General features: G+C 50.5%; 1 pseudogene across 1 annotated transcript in view; it reads right to left on the reverse strand.

The window, feature by feature from the left end:
- Positions 1 to 21,116, reverse strand: part of LOC147702791 (UDP-glucose 6-dehydrogenase-like) — a 100,957-nt pseudogene that overhangs the window by 73,003 nt on the left and 6,838 nt on the right. The window contains exons 2-3 of the transcript XR_015297546.1: positions 10,566 to 10,795; positions 9,737 to 9,838 (exon numbers count right to left, since the gene is read on the reverse strand). The product of XR_015297546.1 is annotated as a UDP-glucose 6-dehydrogenase-like (transcript). The remainder of the gene's footprint in view (positions 1 to 9,736; positions 9,839 to 10,565; positions 10,796 to 21,116) is intronic.

Raw genomic sequence — 21,116 nt, forward strand, 5'->3', positions numbered from 1 at the left:
CTCACTTTACCTCTGGAGTCAAGCAAGCCCGGCTGAAGACGGCTGTAATGCCAGAAACCGGTCCTGGGAAGCTTGATTCCGGTCCAGGGAAGACATGGCTTGGCAGTTCGGGGTGGACTGTTCCCATGAGGCACAGGATCAGACTGATTTGCATATGGCCATGTCTGAACTGGGGTGGCGAAGTGAGCTAAAGAACGGTGATGGATTAAACCCAGATCAGTTGACTGGGGGTGAGTGTTTGTATTGTCAACGCTCCGTCCATCACCACCTTTGCTTTTTCTTTGTTCGCCCTAAGTTGGCAGGGTATGCTCAGATGTGAGACCCTTGCTCGCTTTGCCCCTGGAGTCAAGCAAGCCCGGCTGAAGACGGCTGTAATGCCAGAAACCGGTCCTGGGAAGCTTGATTCCGGTCCAGGGAAGACATGGCTTGGCAGTTCGGGCTGGGCTGTTCCCATGAGGCACGGGGTCAGACTGATTTGTATATGGTCATGTCTGAACTGGGGTGGCGGAGTGAGCTAAAGAATGGTGATGGATTAAACCCAGATCAGTTGACTGGCGGTGAGTGTTTGTATTGTCAACGCTCCGTCCATCACCACCTTTGGTTTTTCTTAGTCTTACTAGTCCTACTCTGACTCTTCTAAAGTAAAAAATTTCCCAGCTTCCTCAGTGCTATGAGGTACAGTAAGTCCCCTTGACCCTTTAGCCCTATGATCACCCACTCAGACGCTGGGGATGTCTGCAGTCGCTGCCGGCATTGAGTAGTGTTGTCGGCTTTGTAGGGGCAGCAGCCAGACATTTGCAGCACTCCCTCCGATGACGCAGTAAGTATGCTAATCTTTCTCACACGTAGGGGATAGGGCTCCAGCACTACCAGGTCACCACAGTGGCCTTCTCTCTCAGCATTAGCGAAACCAGGTAATGACCCCAGCTCTTCGAATCGGTCCCCGCTCCAGCATCAGGTGTTGTCAACTTACCCCAGAAACGTACTATGGCCAGATTGGCAGGACCAACATGCCCTCTTCATGGCAGCCCCTCCTAGCATGCAAGTTTGCTCTCTTTGCTGCATACAGAGCATGATCCGATCAGTGCAGCAATGGCTAGCTTCATAGCAGACCCTTTTGGCATCTGGGGTCATTGACTTGAAGCAAACCGTTTGGTGAAGCAGCTGCCACCTTCTGTGGGGGATCCATTTGCCAGGATCCCCCACAGGAACTCGCTCCCACCAAGCTTTCTCCTCTTCAATAGGGCACACTAGTCTTGGCAAGCAGACAGGCATTGGTGCTCCAGGGCAGGTGGTCTTCAATTTCCCCGAGTGATAGCCCCTGACCTGGCAGGAATACTGGCAGAACAAACCTCCTAGTGCTGGTCACAGGTAGAAGTCTTGCAGAGCTTCTCCTCCTCAACATACAGCCCTACTGGCTGCCTGGCAGTTGACAATTTTGGGAGCCTCAAGTTCCCCTTCTAATAGTCCATTTCCAGACAAAAAAATGTAACTTTGATTTGTTGGTCTGCCTCCTTTTGAAATGCCTACTTCTCTGACCTGCCCTTCCTAGAGAAAGCATTCTGCCACTGCAGGAAAAACTCAAACCGTAATAGCCACACAACACAGGCCAAGGGAGTGACTAGACGTTCACACCTGGATGTCAGCCACAGGGATATGTGCATCAAAGGGTTATTAGAGGGTCATACCCCTGCTCTTTATGATTCTCTTACCAATCCCATCTCCCTCCTCAGATGTTCCCTGGCCCCTTTCGATTGACCTGTCTCAAAATCAAAGTGCACCCTTTGAAGTGTATTGAAAAGCCTGGCTCTTCCTTCCTCCAGTGTGACCCACTCAGCTCTCATGAAAGCAGCTATCCACAAATCTGCCTGGGCAAATCTTCTACCTCCTCATGCGCCTCCAGTCAGCCCTGGGTCTTACAAAATGGAACCCAGAGTCTTCCATGTAATGTACCGCTCACAGGCATCCAGCACAAGCATGCTACTACATGCACACTGCATAGAGCCAAACACACACCAACTTGATGTAGGCAAAGAGTGAGTTTAGCACGCAGCAGCAGAACTTTACATTAGTGGGCCTGCAAGCCTCACTCCAGTGGCACAATTAACAAGGCCTGTTCACTCCTACTGCTCAGTACACGGTACGCTGCCTCCACTGCACTTGGCTAATAAACTCCAGACAAGTTCAGCCTTTCACCACCATGTGGGTAGCGTTTTGGGCACCCCTCCTGGTCCAAGAAGACTGCAATCCGTGAGACAGGCGTAAGTCATTGCACACACGCACGAGTCATGTTCACCGACGACCAAAAAAATAAGCACCAGGGATCCAGATATGTTTGCAACATGGGCACTCAGAGCAGGGGTGCATGTCCGTCACAACAGAAAGTGCCTCGTTTTGTCCACCATAAGCGTGGAAGGGTATACTCAGATGTGAGTCCCTTGCTCATTGCACCATCAGGATTCAAGCAAGCCGGGCCGAAGACGGCTGTAATGCCAGAAACTGGTCCCCGGAAGCTTGTTTCCTTCCCAGTATAAGAATTGGCTTGGTAGTTTGGTCTGCCCTGTTCCCATGATGCACTGGGCCAGGGACAGACTAATTTGCATGTAGCCAGGTTCTGAGCTGGGATTTACAGTGAGCTAAACAAGCATTGGAAATGCAATAGGTCTCGCATTAGAAAAGTTGGAGCTATTGGTTTTGTAAATGACAAATTTTTTATTTATTTGTTGGTTTTTAAAATAGCTAAATTGATAGCTTTGTTATTTACAACGCCAATTGTTTTAACTTTTGCGAATGTGACACCTATAGCATTTGGAATGCAACAGGTTTTGTATTTACGTTACTTAGATGGCAGCTCTGGTCGTTAGGCCACATCTCTAGAGAGCAGGAGAGTGCAGCAGAGGAGAGACGCACAGCAATGCAATAGGTCTTGCATTAGGAAATTTTGAGCTATTGGTATTGTAAAGGACATATTTTTTATTTATGTGCTTGTTTTGAAAGTAGCGAAATTAATAGATTTGTTATTCAGAATGCCAATAGTTTTATGTTTCGCAAATGTGACACCTATTGTAACACAAAATGTGTTGTAGCACTGAGTGGTGTGAGGGTGAGTGTTGTGAGGGTGAGGGGGTGAGTGAGGGGGTGTGAGGGTGAGGGAGGGGGTGTGAGGGTGAGGGTGTATGACGGTGAGGGGGTGAGTGAGGGTGAGGGGGGTGAGTGAGGGTGAGGGTGGGTGAGGGTGGGTGAGGGTGGGTGAGGGTGGGTGAGGGTGGGTGAGGGTGGGTGAGGGTGGGTGAGGGTGAGGGTGGGTGAGGGTGGGTGAGGGTGGGTGAGGGTGAGGGGTTGAGGGTGAGTGAGGGTGAGGGTGAGTGAGGGTGAGGGGTTGAGGGTGAGTGAGGGTGAGGGTGAGTGAGGGTGAGTGAGGGTGAGGGGTTGAGGGTGAGTGAGGGTGAGGGTGAGTGAGGGTGAGGGTGAGGGGTTGAGGGTGAGTGAGGGTGAGGGGTTGAGGGTGAGTGAGGGTGAGGGTGAGGGGTTGAGGGTGAGTGAGGGTGAGTGAGGGGTTGAGGGTGAGGGGTTGAGGGTGAGTGAGGGTGAGGGTGAGGGGTTGAGGGTGAGTGAGGGTGAGGGGTTGAGGGTGAGTGAGGGTGATGGTGAGGGGTTGAGGTGAGTGAGGGTGAGGGTGAGTGAGGGTGAGGGTGAGTGAGGGTGAGCGGTTGAGGGTGAGTGAGGGTGAGTGAGGGTGAGTGAGGGTGAGTGAGGGTGAGGGTGGGTGAGGGTGGGTGAGGGTGAGGGTGAGTGAGGGTGAGGTTGAGGTTGAGTGAGGGTGAGGGTGGGTGAGGGTGAGTGAGGGTGAGGTTGAGGGTGAGTGAGGGTGAGTGAGGGTGAGTGTGAGTGAGGGTGAGTGAGGGTGAGTGAGGGTGAGGGGTTGAGGGTGAGTGAGGGTGAGGGGTTGAGGGGTGAGTGAGGGTGAGGGGTTGAGGGTGAGTGAGATGGTGAGTGAGGGTGAGGGGTTGAGGGTGAGGGGTTGAGGGTGAGGGGTTGAGGGTGAGTGCGGGTGAGGGGTTGAGGGTGAGTGAGAGTGAGGGGTTGAGGGTGAGTGAGGGTGAGGGTGAGTTGAGGGTGGGTGAGGGTGAGTGAGGGTGAGTGAGGGTGAGTAAGGGTGAGTGAGGGTGAGTGAGGGTGAGTGAGGGTGAGTGAGGGTGAGTGAGAGTGAGGGGTTGAGGGTGAGTGAGGTTGAGGGTGAGTGAGGGTGAGGGGTTGAGGGTGAGTGATGGTGAGGGTGAGTGAGGGTGAGGGATTGAGGGTGAGGGGTTGAGGGTGAGGGTGAGTGAGGGTGAGTGAGGGTGAGGGGTTGAGGGTGAGTGAGGGTGAGGGTGAGTGAGGATGAGGGGTTGAGGGTGGGTGAGGGTGAGTGAGGGTGAGGGTGAGTGAGGGTGAGGGTGAGTGAGGGTGAGTGAGGGTGAGGGTGAGTGAGGGTGAGTGAGGGTGAGTGAGGGTGAGGGTGAGGGGTTGAGGGTGAGGGAGGGTGAGGGGATGAGGGTGAGTGAGGGTGAGGGTGAGTGAGGGTGAGGGGTTGAGGGTGAGTGAGGGTGAGGGTGAGTGAGGGTGAGGGTGGGTGAGGGCGAGTGAGGGTGAGGGTGAGGGATTGAGGGTGAGTGAGGATGAGTGAGAGTGAGGGTGAGTGAGGGGTTGAGGGTGAGGGGTTGAGGGTGAGTGAGGGTGAGGGTGAGGGGTTGAGGGTGAGTGAGGGTGAGGGGTTGAGGGTGAGTGAGGGTGAGGGTGAGTGAGGGTGAGGGTGAGTGAGGGTGAGGGGGTGAGGGGTTGAGGGTGAGTGAGGGTGAGTGAGGGTGAGGGTGAGTGAGGGTGAGGGTGAGTGAGGGTGAGTGAGGGTGAGGGTGAGGGTGAGTGAGGGTGAGGGGTTGAGGGTGAGTGAGGGTGAGTGAGGGTGAGGGGTTGAGGGTGAGTGAGGGTGAGGGGTTGAGGGTGAGTGAGGGTGAGGGTGAGGGTGAGTGAGGGTGAGGGGTTGAGGGTGAGGGGTTTAGGGTGAGTGAGGGTGAGGGGTTGAGGGTGAGTGAGGGTGAGGGGTTGAGGGTGAGTGAGGGTGAGGGGTTGAGGGTGAGTGAGGGTGAGGGGTTGAGGGTGAGTGAGGGTGAGTGAGGATGAGTGAGAGTGAGGATGAGTGAGAGTGAGGGTGAGTGAGGGGTTGAGGGTGAGGGGTTGAGGGTGAGTGAGGGTGAGGGGTTGAGGGTGAGTGAGGGTGAGGGTGAGTGAGGGTGAGGGTGAGTGAGGGTGAGTGAGGGTGAGGGGTTTAGGGTGAGTGATGGTGAGTGAGGGTGAGTGAGGGTGAGGGTGAGTGAGGGTGAGTGAGGGTGAGGGTGAGTGAGGGTGAGTGAGGGTGAGGGGTTGAGGGTGAGTGAGGGTGAGTGAGGGTGAGTGAGGGTGAGTGAGGGTGAGTGAGGGTGAGTGAGGGTGAGGGGTTGAGGGTGAGTGAGGGTGAGTGAGGGTGAGTGAGGGTGAGTGAGGGTGAGTGAGGGTGAGGGTGAGTGAGGGTGAGGGTGAGTGAGGGTGAGGGGTTGAGGGTGAGTGAGGGTGAGTGAGGGTGAGTGAGGGTGAGGGGTTGAGGGTGAGTGAGGGTGAGGGGTTGAGGGTGAGTGAGGGTGAGGGTGAGGGTGAGTGAGGGTGAGGGGTTGAGGGTGAGGGGTTTAGGGTGAGTGAGGGTAAGTGAGGGTGAGGGGTTGAGGGTGAGTGAGGGTGAGGGGTTGAGGGTGAGTGAGGGTGAGGGGTTGAGGGTGAGTGAGGATGAGTGAGAGTGAGGGTGAGTGAGGGGTTGAGGGTGAGGGGTTGAGGGTGAGTGAGGGTGAGGGGTTGAGGGTGAGTGAGGGTGAGGGGTTGAGGGTGAGTGAGGGTGAGGGTGAGTGAGGGTGAGGGTGAGTGAGGGTGAGGTGTTGAGGGTGAGTGAGGGTGAGGGTGAGTGAGTGTGTGTGAGGGTGAGTGAGGGTGAGGGTGAGGGTGGGTGAGGGTGAGTGAGGGTGAGGGGTTGAGGGTGAGTGAGGGTGAGTGAGGGTGAGTGAGGGTGAGTGAGGGTGAGGGGTTGAGGGTGAGGGGTTGAGGGTGAGGGGTTGAGGGTGAGTGAGGGTGAGGGTGAGTGAGGGTGAGGGGTTGAGGGTGAGGGGTTGAGGGTGAGTGAGGGTGAGGGAGGGTGAGGGGTTGAGGGTGAGTGAGGGTGAGGGTGAGTGAGGGTGAGGGGTTGAGGGTGAGGGGTTGAGGGTGAGTGAGGGTGAGGGGTTGAGGGTGAGTGAGGGTGAGGGGTTGAGGGTGAGTGAGGGTGAGGGGTTGAGGGTGAGTGAGGATGAGTGGTTGAGGGTGGTGAGGGTGAGGGGTTGAGGGTGAGTGATGGTGAGTGAGGGTGAGTGATGAGTGAGGGTGAGTGAGAGTGAGGGTGAGGGGTTGAGGGTGAGTGAGGGTGAGTGAGGGTGAGGGGTTGAGGGTGAGTGAGGGTGAGTGAGGGTGAGGGTGAGTGAGGGTGAGTGAGGGTGAGGGGTTGAGGGTGAGTGAGGGTGAGGGGTTGAGGGTGAGTGAGGGTGAGGGTGAGTGAGGGTGAGGGGTTGAGGGTGAGTGAGGGTGAGGGTGAGTGAGGGTGAGGGGTTGAGGGTGAGGGGTTGAGGGTGAGGGGTTGAGGGTGAGTGAGGGTGAGGGGTTGAGGGTGAGTGAGGGTGAGGGGTTGAGGGTGAGTGATGGTGAGGGGTTGAGGGTGAGTGAGGATGAGTGAGAGTGAGGGTGAGTGAGGGTTTGAGGGTGAGGGGTTGAGGGTGAGTGAGGGTGAGGGTGAGGGGTTGAGGGTGAGTGAGGGTGAGGGGTTGAGGGGTTGAGGGTGAGTGAGGGTGAGGGCATGCATGGCTCCCTCGGAAGCGCTCCAAAAGAACCTCGCGTCACAGAAAACCATAGAAACTTCCACATACCTCGACAGTATAAATAATTCCCGGAGACAGGCCGGGGGCGAGTCCAGGAAACAAGTTGTGAGACCGAAAAGATGACCGTTTTCAGAGAAATAGAGGGCGTGCCTTCAAAGGGAAGGTTGTGGATTCACAAACACGGCTCACAGGTTGTGGGGGAAAGAGACGGAATTCAAGGGGCGTGGCCCACTTGGCATTAGAAAGGAGAAATTGCTCAGTGTTCAGTAAAGATAAGTACATTGCATCAGGGAGCACTGTGTGTTGTTAGGAGGGCATTGCTGTGGGGAGGGGGGAGGGGGCGGAGCGGGGGAGAGGGTGTTAAGCAGCAGGGTACAGACGTCTGAGGGAACAGACGGCGAACAGACGGCGGGCAGGGGAGGGGGCGGAGCGGGAAGTTGTGAGACCGAAAAGATGACCGTTTTCAGAGAAATAGAGGGCGTGCCTTCAAAGGGAAGGTTGTGGATTCACAAACACGGCTCACAGGTTGTGGGGGAAAGAGACGGAATTCAAGGGGCGTGGCCCACTTGGCATTAGAAAGGAGAAATTGCTCAGTGTTCAGTAAAGAGAAGTACATTGCATCAGGGAGCACTGTGTGTTGTTAGGAGGGCATTGCTGTGGGGAGGGGGGAGGAGAAATGCGACATGGCGGGGAGGGGGCGGAGCCGGGGAGGGGGTGTGAAAGCAGCAGGGGCCTGGAGTGCGGCTGAGGGAACTGATGTGCACGCGCTTTTAAGCTCAATGCGCATGCGCATTGAGCTTAAAAGTCACGGGCACTGCAAGGAATCGCCACGATTCCTTGCAAGTTGGTTCAAGAGTGGATAAGCCCCCATAGTCTCGCAAGCTCGATGCGCATGCGCATCGACAGGCGAGACCTAAAAACGGTGATGGATCAAGCCCTGATCTGTTGACTGGGTATGAGTGTTCTGTTTAATTCAGATACTCTGTCCATCACCACCCCCCTTTTCTGAATCGTTGTGTCCACCATAAGCGTGGAAGGGTATACTCAGATGCGAGTCCCTTGCTCATTGCACCATCAGGATTCAAGCAAGCCGGGCCGAAGACGGCTGTAATGCCAGAAACCGGTCCCCGGAAGCTTGTTTCCTTCCCAGTATAAGAATTGGCTTGGTAGTTTGGTCTTCCCTGTTCCCATGATGCACTGGGCCAGGGACAGACTAATTTGCATGTAGCCAGGTTCTGAGCTGGGATGGTGCAGTGAGCTAAAAAACGGTGATGGATCAAGCCCTGATCTGTTGACTGGGTATGAGTGTTCTGTTTAATTCAGATACTCTGTCCATCACCACCCCCTTTTCTGAATCGTTTTGTCCACCATAAGCGTGGAAGGGTATACTCAGATGTGAGTCCCTTGCTCATTGCACCATCAGGATTCAAGCAAGCCGGGCCGAAGACGGCTGTAATGCCAGAAACCGGTCCCCGGAAGCTTGTTTCCTTCCCAGTATAAGAATTGGCTTGGTAGTTTGGTCTGCCCTGTTCCCATGATGCACTGGGCCAGGGACAGACTAATTTGCATGTAGCCAGGTTCTGAGCTGGGATGGTGCAGTGAGCTAAAAAACGGTGATGGATCAAGCCCTGATCTGTTGACTGGGTATGAGTGTTCTGTTTAATTCAGATACTCTGTCCATCACCACCCCCTTTTCTGAATCGTTTTGTCCACCATAAGCGTGGAAGGGTATACTCAGATGTGAGTCCCTTGCTCATTGCACCATCAGGATTCAAGCAAGCCGGGCCGAAGACGGCTGTAATGCCAGAAACCGGTCCCCGGAAGCTTGTTTCCTTCCCAGTATAAGAATTGGCTTGGTAGTTTGGTCTGCCCTGTTCCCATGATGCACTGGGCCAGGGACAGACTAATTTGCATGTAGCCAGGTTCTGAGCTGGGATGTTGCAGTGAGCTGAAAAACGGTGATGGATCAAGCCCTGATCTGTTGACTGGGTATGAGTGTTCTGTTTAGTTCAGATACTCTGCCCATCACCGCCCCCTTTTCTGAACATGCAGAGCCAGCATTCTATATATTTAAAACAATGTTATTTAATCTAGGAGATAGGGAGGCATAATTAACAAAAACAGTGTTTCCATGCGCTGCAAAAACATTCTTTGTTAGCAATTAACATATTGAATAGTATCTGCTGTGTCTAGTTTTCTTTCATAAGAAACGCTCTTAGTTCTTCCTACACTATGCATTATATTGTGATGCGATCACTTTTCACATAGCATCTTATGCAGAGCACACTGTATTGCACTGTATCATATATATAGTGTTTTAGCGCCCTGACATCCTGTTCCTAGGTACAGGAATGACAAATGACACCTTCACCCACACCAACAGCACTCATTTTATTGATCCTTCCACAAAAAGAACAAACACAGTCCTTTGTTGTGGAAGCTTACTCTGCAGAAGACATCTTATCTTGCTTTTTAATAATATTACTCTACTTATTGCCACTGAAATGGCGACATCCGCATAAGAATATTTTTAAAACTCCAAACCCCGTCAACTAGGCCAACTTTGGCTCTTTAATCAATCCAAACATCAGATTTGCTAGCCTTAGATTTTAAGTTGCCCCATGCCTAGTGTGTATAAGTTAGCCAGACATGTTTTTTTACTGTGCATTTTGTAATGTGTTGTTTTCCGATATTAAATCCACGTTGATAAGTAGAAGAATGGAAACATCAAACCTTTAGTAGCTAATCATGCATAACATGAGACAGCTTGAGATTGTCTCCCTTTTAGCCAGGGGTCCTGTCCATCAGAGAGAGGCGTGCCAGCTTACCGAGATGAAGATAATATCTGCCCCACGAATAGCTTCATTGATGTCAGTTGAGAAGAAGAGGTTCACACCCCGGCAAGACTCCACCACCTCCTGCAAACCAGGCTGAGGAAAAAAAGAAATAAGAGGTATGAGCGGAGAAATGCAAATTTCTCGGCAGAGCGTGTGCATGACTCTTGACACATGTGACAGTTACGAATTCTGCAAAAGCACCAGAAGATGGTCTTTGGAATCACAATGTTCTTAAAGAATTCATTAGCATGATCAGGCTAACACTATTATTGCAAAATTAAAGTTAACGGAGACTACATAAGATTTGAATAATCCTATCCTAGAGCAGATGCCTTCACTTCTAATTAATGCCCAAATTGAGGAAGGGCACTTACATAAGACAAACCAGATCCAGATTTCAGACGCATCTTTCCATGCACCTGGAGGACTTGCAAAGCCATGCGGGCCTTTATTCAGTGAGTGAATATCACACTGATCCAGGCAGTCAACCTCTAGGGTTTGTGCACCAAGTCTACTTCAACGTGAAATTTGAAGATCACAGAAAATTACCAACTTGGAAAAGAAAGGTTTACATTGATCAGATAGGTTTTAAAGATGATATATGTACATCAAACAAAGCCAGAAAGATTAGACAGATTCTATAGAAATACAGATTCAACCAAATAGATAGATAGACAGATAGACAGACAGATAGATAGATAGATAGATAGATGTTTACCTCACATGCATTATAGTTCCTTTCTTAAAGAGGAGGCTTCCCTTTGTGCAAATAGTTCAGTAGTCTTCTCTACTAACTTACAACTCAATGAAAAGAGATTACCTCAAAGATGGGCAGCTGGGGGGAATTCCATGCCCTGATGCGATCTTCATTGATGTCTACCACGGTGACAGTGACTTCTGGGCACATCTGGGCAATGACAGTGCAAGTGGGACCACCAACATACCCTGCACCAATGCAGCAGATGCGATTCACAGCCATGTTCAGAATGGTAATGGGAGGTCCAAGCTAGGCAATGTGACAACACTACACAATGCCTTCAGCTGCTTAGCCTGTAGGGAAATACAGAGTATCATTGTCATCGTCTTCTTGGCGTCTTAAAACACGTTTCTCCACAGCCTTCTCATTCAAATGGCGGATTTATTTGCCATAAAGGAGTGAGTTAAAAACAAGCCCCTCCCTGTGGTACAACACCTTCCAATGTCTCAAAGCCCTGAACAGGGAAACTCGACATTGGGGTTTAAAGCAGGAATAGGGCAGCACACAGAATGTGGCCCAGTAACCATACTCCGCACTGCTACTATAGGGAAAGCTTACCTTTGGGGTGTTACCATGCCTCCTCCATGGGGGTGTGAACATATCTCCCCTAAGGTGGTATTACAATGCCTCCTCCACTTGGGTGTTACCAGACCTTCTCTACGGGGATGTTATCATACCTTCTCTCCAGGGTGTTATCATACCTTCTCTACAGGATGTTACCATGCCTCCCCCACTGGGGTGTTACCATGCCTCCCCCACTGGGGTGTTACCATGCCTCCCCTACGGGGGTGTTACCATACATCCCCTATGGGGGTGTTACCATGCCTCACCTACGGGAGTGTTACCATGCCTCTCCTACGGGGGTGTTACCATGCCTACCCTACGGGGGTGTTACCATGCCTCCCCTACGGGGGTGTTACCATGCCTCCCCTACGGGGGTGTTACCATGCCTCCCCTACGGGGGTGTTACCATGCCTCTCCTACCGGTGTGTTACCATGCCTCCCCTACGGGGGTGTTACCATGCCTCCCCTACAGGGGTGGTACCATGCCTCCCCTACGGGGGTGTTACCAGACCTTCTCTACGGGGATGTTATCATACCTTCTCTCCAGGGTGTTATCATACCTTCTCTACAGGATGTTACCATGCCTCCCCCACTGGGGTGTTACCATGCCTCCCCCACTGGGGTGTTACCATGCCTCCCCTACGGGGGTGTTACCATACATCCCCTATGGGGGTGTTACCATGCCTCACCTACGGGGGTGTTACCATGCCTCTCCTACGGGGGTGTTACCATGCCTACCCTACGGGGGTGTTACCATGCCTCCCCTACGGGGGTGTTACCATGCCTCCCCTACGGGGGTGTTACCATGCCTCTCCTACCGGTGTGTTACCATGCCTCCCCTACGGGGGTGTTACCATGCCTCCCCTACGGGGGTGTTACCATGCCTCCCCTACGGGGGTGTTACCATGCCTCTCCTACCGGTGTGTTACCATGCCTCCCCTACGGGGGTGTTACCATGCCTCCCCTACGGGGGTGTTACCATGCCTCCCCTACAGGGGTGTTTCCATGCCTCCCCTACGGGGGTGTTACCATGCCTCCCCTACGGGGGTGTTTCCATGCCTCCCCTACGGGGGTGCTTCCATGCCTCCCCTACGGGGGTGCTTCCATGCCTCCCCTACGGGGGTGTTACCATGCCTCCCCTACGGGGGTGTTACCATGCCTCCCCTACGGGGGTGTTACCATACATCCCCTATGGGGGTGTTACCATGCCTCACCTACGGGGGTGTTACCATGCCTCTCCTACGGGGGTGTTACCATGCCTACCCTACGGGGGTGTTACCATGCCTCCCCTACGGGGGTGTTACCATGCCTCCCCTACGGGGGTGTTACCATGCCTCCCCTACGGGGGTGTTACCATGCCTCCCCTACAGGGGTGTTTCCATGCCTCCCCTACGGGGGTGTTACCATGCCTCCCCTACGGGGGTGTTTCCATGCCTCCCCTACGGGGGTGCTTCCATGCCTCCCCTACGGGGGTGCTTCCATGCCTCCCCTACGGGGGTGTTACCATGCCTCCCCTACGGGGGTGTTACCATGCCTCCCCTACAGGGGTGGTACCATGCCTCCCCTACGGGGGTGTTACCATGCCTTCTCTACGGGGTGTTACCTCACCTCCTCCACAATACATGTGACACTGCTTGAATGCAGTACCCACTGATGGGCGTTTTCTGAGCTACTTATTGATCCATTTCTTTTCTACTCAGGGGAGTAAACCCTGGAGAGTATCCGTACACCTCACCCCATTTACCGTCGGACTGAGCTCATGCTGTGCATCTCTGACCCCGTGCACTGACCAGCACTGTACTTCTTACATGTGGAAGAAAATTGCTCATGGAACACCATCTTTACCTCAACCGCGCATCATGATTCCCTGAGCATCAGATCTCGATCACCACCTCATTTGTTTGTGCATCCAACATGCAGAAGTCCATATTCTAAAAAATAGCCTATATACGTTCCTTATGTCAGGACAAAGACAAACCCTGTGTTGGCGGCTTTGCATTTTATCAACTTTTCTTTCTTTGAAGATTTCAAGTTCTATATCCATTGGGACAGAAAAACCCAAGGGCTTACCAGCATAACCGAAATATCTTCTTTACTTCTTATACACCTACTGTAATAATTGAAACCCGCTTTGATGTGTGCTGCACTTGTCCTTGCTTTAGACTGCTGTCCTTGCTTTAGACTGCTGTCCTCATTCATATGAGTAAGTCGAAATAGATACTGAAGAGATACCCGTGAGCAGCAGGTTGCCTCTGGGTTCCAGTAGCATCCTCACTATGCTGTTACCAGGCTTACTCGTTTTCTTTCGCTTTTACTGAGACAATAGTGGGTGCTGCTTTAGGACCCACCCGTAACCTTATGTCCTCTACAGCTTCATGAGGCATGACAAGCTTGATAACCTAAAATCACAAGTGGCAGCTCCTCTCCATTGCCAACTCTGTATATGGCACTGTGGGTGGGCCTCCGTGAGGTTTGCTCTTATATTAGGACTATGACCGGTGGATCCTAGGGTGCAGGCTCCAGGGGCAAATTTGGTTCCCCACCAGACCTGCCTCTTTTGCTGGTAGAGCTTCCTCTGGCGAGGGCCATCTTTTCTTGTTTAAGCGTGGGATATTCGTGCCTATGCAAGCTGTTATTGGTACTGGGACCATTCGTGGCCTGATTGACAAGGTTCTACATGACTGCAGAGGCAGCTTTCAGGAGGAGGAGGCTGGTGGGTAAGGAAAACTTCAATGAGGTGGCCTCAAATGCAGTGCACCCGTTCCATGTACAGCAATCACCGGGTATACAGTCCGATATGGACCTGTGCAACACTGAGATATTGTGTATACCCATCCTGAACTGTAACTGCCCACCCCTTAAGCAATGAAGGCTCATTGGTCCTGAGAACTCCAGATCTGATACACTTGGCCATGGCCATATACAGAAATGTATATATAGTAATTAAACTACGTCAGATATAGATGTTTCTATGTGTGATGTTGTTTTGTGAGTAGAAGAAAGTAATTTTGATTATAAAAGATAATGCACCGACCACACAGTCGATGTATTTATTGTTATTCCATAAGTTACTGAGTTAAGAGTCTCTAACCCTCTTCCATCTCCTGAGTGAGCCTGATAATGCTAGACTCACTACCCTGGCGGGCAACTGTTAAAGGGTGTACTTGGCACTCAGTATTTGGATCTCCAAGTAGACCGGCCCCAGGATATCACAGGTAAATGGACCAATAATCACACCTTGGTCCTAATAGGCCGTTTGCCCTGGAATGCATAACCAATCCCAACAAGCAGTGTCCAGGTTAACAGTATCGAAAACTGACGATAAGCCAAGAACATATGTCTGTTTCATATTTGTCAAACATTTAAAAGAAATGGTCAGTGATGTTGATTGTGGCCGTTTCTGTACTGTGCCCAGAGAAAATATATGTTTGGTAATTGTTTAGGAGACCGCTGACACAGATTAAGCAGTTTACAGTGCTTAATTTGTAAAAACAAAAAAAAGTTCCAGGGCCCTCCTCAGGAGGTCAGTGTAGCCTGCACCACCCATTGCCACTTCCAGCGCTGATGAAGAGTACCAACACAACTACTAACCATCACACTCCTACAAGTGTGATAATTCAGGCTATTTAAGGGCTCCGGAGCTAAAAGAATGACTTGGGTGGCAGATATTAGGCATTTTTTATGTATATTCAATTAATAAGCAACTGTTGTGCTCATCTCTAAATTAGACAAATAGCTCTACCATCTGGTAAACTGTCATAAGTAATCCATTATTTGGATGATTACATATCCTGTGAGGGTGCTTGATCAATGCCTGTTCTTTCTTTGATACTTAATATTAGCAAAATACTTGCTAATTTAACACTCCAGGTGGTGGGTGTTTGACAGGACAACAGTGCACCTCACATTAGGAACTGTATATAAGTGACAATACACGTATGCGTGCTTAGGGAATTGTATTGCTCATATGTGCGGACGCTTTCTCACCTATGAGAAACACTACCACCACATTTTTGTACTGCAAACTGTCATAAGTGTCGGTGCTGACATTTTCGTGTCGATGTCGAGCACCGGAAACCACCAGCTCAACCTAAGCAAAAGCTGTGTATCCAATATTTGTGCTACAAAATAGAGACCAATAATGGAGGAGATCATTTTTGTTGTAGTCAGGGCAAGTCCTACAGAAGAGATGCCAATTTAAGATGCTAATCCGAACCTACAAGGCCCAGCGCAACCAAGGACCAGCGTACATCAACCAACGTCTGAACTTCCACCAACCCTCCAGACAACTGCGCTCCGCCTCCCTCTCCCTCGCGCACACCCCTCGCATTCGAAGAAACAGTGGAAGATGCTCCTTCTCCTACCTCGCACCTAAATCCTGGAACGACCTCCCCGTGCCCTCCGGACTTCCACCTCTCTCCTAGAATTCCGGAAGGCACTCAAGACCTGGCAGATCAACTGAACCCAGCTAAAGCATCAAGACTCGCAGCGCCTGGATATCCTCATGGGTAATTAGCCTCACTGTATAAATCCTGCTTGATTGATTGAGGTTTCTGAGTATCTGGTTGTTATTCGTTTCTTTGGGAAGGTGCAAACAGGGCTTTGGTGAACAGAGGTTTCTATTGTGCTAATAATATGGAAGTAAGGAGTCAATGTTGAGTTGGCTAGGTGAGGGAGGACTGGATCCAGTTAATAACATTTCACATTCTTTAGAGACTGGTGTGCAGAGGTTACAACAGCAGTGCATCAAAAGAGTTCTTTGAGGATTAGGGACACTCCACCTCCTGTCTGCTTCCTGTTTCTTTACGTTGGGCCTGTGCCCCTACAGAATGATCAAGTCCATGAGTTGATGAGATAAGCGTGCAAGCCATCTATCCACTGAGAAAGTTGTGCCAGTCGTGTGCCCAGTAACCCTGCCTGCAATGCATGGTGCTTTGGTTGTCGCACAGCGACAGTCAGTAAAATGCACTTTAGTTTGTTAGGTTGCGGCCTTGACTAGTTAATTTGTCTCCGCTGTGTTTTATGTGAGCGGTTTCTTGTATAGGCACCTCGAGTCGTAGATGTTGCAGTGCTATTGTGGCATTTCTCGGATTCTCCATTCGTGATTGTAATACAAGGGGGTTTCCAAGACCGCCATGCTGTTGTGAGTCAGGCTCCTTCAGTAGCCTGCGTAGGCGTCCCTCTGCCTGTCTTTAGGGCACACTACACTGTTAATCAGGGATTTAACTGGGTCGACAACATAAATAAAGTCCAGGCGCCAGCCTGCCCGAAGAGCAGTCATCAAACTGTATCAGACGCAGAATAAGGTAGGAATTAACAGCTGGGTGTTGGCAACAAAAAAAAACACGAATACGAAGTAAAAACCAAAGCAAGAGAAATCCTGTGGTACAAAACTCCAAGTTATATTTTGAACAAAAAATTATTGTTGCGTATGCTGTGGACTTGAGCAGCACAAACAAGCACTTGTAATATTTGATGGAATGTATTTATTAAAGTACAGTGTTGAAGCGAACAAATGGAAAGGTCTCCGTCAGTCACCTAAACTTGACAGTGGTGTAACATTAACCCGTGGTGCGGGAGGGGGCAGCTCCAGGGATCCCCGCAGCACACTACACTGAGCAAAGTGGTTTGTGGTGGTCGTCCATGTACTTTGCAGCCCCCCACACCCCCTTAAGTTTCCCTACGCCGCTGAAGCTTTATCGAAGCTATAACCAAGCACGCCAGAAATTAAATTAAAGTGTATATACTGTGTACAGTGGATGAAAGATGACTCTTCAGTAGTTCTTTTCTCTTTCACTAAACCTCCATTTTAGAATTGTGGGAAGGAGTAGGCCAGACACCCAAAATAAATTATCCGATTTGCTCTTAACCTGAAATGGCCCTTGTGGGGAGTTGGAACGCACGTCTATGAAAGCCTCATACAAGCCCCCGACAACAAGGCAGGCCTGTGAGTAGGAAAAGGCGTCAACAGCCCCTTCAGTGTGGTAGAGCAGGGAGGGCCGGCGCTCTCCCACGGGCGCGAGCGAGGGGACTCGGCTCCTCTCAGCCAAGAGAGCGTGCTCTGTCCAGGCCTACTGCGCTCTCAAGGGAGCCCGGTGCACTCTGGGAGCTCGGAGCTTATGAACGTTTATTATGAGGAGCAGGAGGCACGTGGCAGACAATACAGGGGCCTGCCACATGCCCCAGAGGCTCAGGCGCGTGCTACTCGCCGAAAAAGCGCTTCGACGCCTTGTCGGGGGTAGTAAGGGACGTGGGAGATTTAAAATAAAAAACAAGGAGAATGAAAATTCCCCATTGACTTCTATTGTAGAAATTGCAATTTCAGGCGGGAGACAGATAAAATAAAGCAATTTTTTGGCTTGAAAAATCGGTAGTCTCCCGCCTGAATCAGGTCAATTGTAGTAAGCGCTAAATAAATGCAAATAGAATACAATACAATCTCTACTGTCCCATTAGGGGTGGGATAACCATGCGTCGTCCTGCAGATGACGGGGCAGTCCCGGGTTTTCGCCATCTGTCCCGGCAGGTTTCAGCAATTTTACCTCATGTCCCGGTTTTTCGAGGGGGTTGACTGAAAACAATGAGAAACCTCTTTGGGATGTTGTAAAGCTGTGCTACTTAGCAGCTGCTATAAGTAAGCAATGTAATGAACAGGTATGAAGCTGGTTTTAAAAATTACATTTTATTTATTTCCTAAGAGCATTATCTGTGCTCCTATGTTGGTGTCTATGTAAGATATGCATAGCTGGATATTGGTGTTCTCTACGAATATTATGCATGCCGAAGTGTGTGTGTGTTACTATACAACAAATAACTATGCACACAGCAAACTGAATTGCGTTTTGGAGCTTACTATGTGTGCATTACTACCCAACAGGGCGTTTAACCAACAACAAATGAGAGATAAAACTTTCAAGGATCCACACACATGGATTGTACACTACATGCAGCTGTTTCCTGTGCGTATAACTCACTCAGCTATTTCACACAGGATTCTAACTTGAGACCTGCAGGTTACACAAGAACACCTAAAACAAATGCATAGGTGCACCATGCTGTGGTTCCGTGAATACAAACCGGTGACCCATTCCTTATACACAGGGTTGGAGGCACAGTGACCCTCTCAGCTGTTTTATGGCAATTCAAACCTGTGTCCACTTTTCACACAGACACAGAGCTGCAGCATGCGCATTACCCCCATGCGCTATATTGACAGTATTAAACCCTGAGATGTGCTGGATGCGCATACATCCCTGCAGCAGATGGCGTCAGCTACCTTCAAATCTAACCAGTTGCCAATTAAGTAAGTCAGAACTAATTGAAAATCCAATTTTTCTTTGGTGGACATGTACATGGAGCCTGAGTTAGTGGAAATGATGCACATGTATTGATAGAGCACAGGAGGTCAGTGAGGACGCTCTTCCTGTGAGTAGGAAAACAGCCCCTTCAGTGTGGCAGAGCAGGGAGAGCCGGCTCTCTCCCACGGGCGCGAGCGAGGGGACTCGGCTCCTCTCAGCCAAGAGAGCGCTCTCTGTCCAGGCCTACTGCTCTCTCCCGGGAGCCCGGTGCACTCTGGGAGCTCAGAGCTTATGAACGTTTATTATGAGGGGCAGGAGGCACGTGGCAGACAATACAGGGGCCTGCATAGGTTCCAGTTACCTGTGCATGATCTACGATGCCTGGTTGTGTAAAATGAAGCTGAATGACTTGCTGCTAATCTGTTTTCTACTGCTGCTATTTTAGAAACTTCCTTTTAAAAATTAGGCCGTGTTTTAAAAGCACTCGCATTTCAATCAAGGCAACATCTTATTTGTATTTTTGTGCTCTGTTCCTTGCTGTTTGTTCCCTACCTGCCTGTGCACAGTTCCACCGCGGGATTTCCCGTTTGCGTGGAGGGCACGTCGGCAGACAGCTGGTCCCCGCTCCTATTGGCTGTTGCCGGTCAGGTGGGGCGCCAGACTCGGGGACGGCCATATTTAATCAGGATGCTTCTCTCCGCGCACAGCGGACGCGTGCCAAAGATGCGCCAAAGTTAAGCCCGTCTGCGCCCGTACGCGCTGAGGACACGCTAGGGGCTAGCCAGGCTGGACCTCGTTTTACTCTTCATGAAAATCGTGAGTTGTATTCCCATTCTGCCCTTCTTGCACTTAGACCTGGGTTTAAACCTTGCCACTTTGCGTCAACTCCTGATAACCTGGCTATCCTCAATTGCTGCAGAGAGGTTTCAAGACCCATACGCCCTCGCCATCATTGTCATAGAAAAACTATGAGACATGGAAGTCAGTTTCCTGCTCCTAATGATTTAAGTGAGGCTGGCCTGCTCCTTAATGCTAGATCGTTGGTTCGTAACAATGTTGCCTTCAATGATTTTGTTGCCCAAAAAAGACCCCCTTGGGTCTTTATCACCGAAACCTGGGGTTCTGAAACCTCCGGCCCTGACTTTGTGGAGGCAGTCCCCGAGGGCTATTCTTTGGCCAGAATGGATAGGTCAGGACGAAAGGGAGGTGGCCTGGGTATCCTTTTTAGAGACACTTTTACTTGCACTATTAAGCCTCTCTCTCTGCCCTCTGACAAGTTTGAGGCACTGTATTTTTCTATTAATTTCCTTCCCTCTGCCTCTTTTTCCCGTATTCTCTGTTACAGACCTCCTGGCCCCAGAACGACCTTTGCTCTTGACATCCTTAAACTTATTGAGCCCTACGTTGATAAGCCTCATTTTAGCATTCTTGGCGATTTTAATTTTCATTTAGAGGCCATGGATTCTAAGGATACGTCAGTACTTGTAGATGGTCTAGTGGCATGTGGCTTGGGTCAGCTGGTAAATGGTCCCACACATTTGGCCGGCCACACGCTGGATGGTATTTTTTCAAATGATTCTAGACTTTCGTTTGGACCTCCCATTCCTCTTTCATGGTCCGACCATTTGGCTCTCCCCTTCCATCTTAATGTTAATTCCTCTTTATCTAATAAACCCAAAAGTAGTGTATGGGAAACTAGAAGGAATTATAAGGCAATTAATGATGACACGTGTCACCGTTTCTTAATGCCCTTAGCTGCCCTCTCCAGGGTGATCCAAATAGGGCTGCCCTTGACCTTTCAAATGCCCTAGTCAGTGCTATAGATTCTCTGGCGCCAGAAAAACGCTACCACTCAGCCTGCAAGAGCCCTTCGCAACCGTGGTTCTCTGCCCACTTAAGATCTATGCGTCAGCAATGTAGGAAACAAGAGAGGTCCTGGACTGCTCACGCTGATCTACTGGGGAAAGCCCGGCATAAATCTCTGCTCAGAGACTACAAGAAGGTGATTATGGAGGCAAAAGGGTGGATTTCACCAACCTTACATCTTCTCTTAAATCCCCCAGAGATCTTTTTAACATACTTGACTCTCTGTCAACACCTAGATCAGTCGATCCTACTGTGGAATCCCAGGAACTGTGTAACAACATAGCAAGCTTTTTCCTTTCTAAGATTGCCGATATCCATAGGGCGCTGGAAATCAACAATCAAGAACTTGATGCTAATGTGGAAGGCTCCCCCTCCTCAACTTCATGTAATGCTGAGAAGTTTGATGCCCCGCTTAAATCGCACCTCTTAGGTTTTCCCCTTTTGTCGTTAGAAGACCTGAATCTTCTTCTCGATGCTACCAAGGCTTCCTCGCCCCTTGACCCATGCCCTTTAAAAATTCTGAAGACCTGCAGAGGCTCTGTTCTCCCTCCTTTATTAGAGGTTATGAACCTGGCATTCCGTGAAGGGATTTTTCCCTGCCCCTGGAAGACTGCTGTTGTCAGACCTTTGCTAAAAAAGCCCTCCCCGGACCCAGGAAAATTAAAAAACTATCGCCCCATTTCTTTACTTCTGGCTCCAGCTAAGATCCTGGAGTCCCACATAAACCGTCATTTATCTGTTTTAATCGAGAGTTCCAACCTTTTAGACATCTCTCAGCATGGTTTTCGTTCATCCCATAGCACTGAGTCGGCTCTCACGGTCGTGATTAATACAATCCGAGCTGAGGTTGACAGGGGACACCCATTGCTGCTAGTGTTATTAGATC

The sequence above is a fragment of the Lissotriton vulgaris genome, chromosome 7 (assembly GCF_964263255.1).
Source record: "Lissotriton vulgaris chromosome 7, aLisVul1.2, whole genome shotgun sequence".
Taxonomy (NCBI): Eukaryota; Metazoa; Chordata; class Amphibia; order Caudata; family Salamandridae; genus Lissotriton; species Lissotriton vulgaris.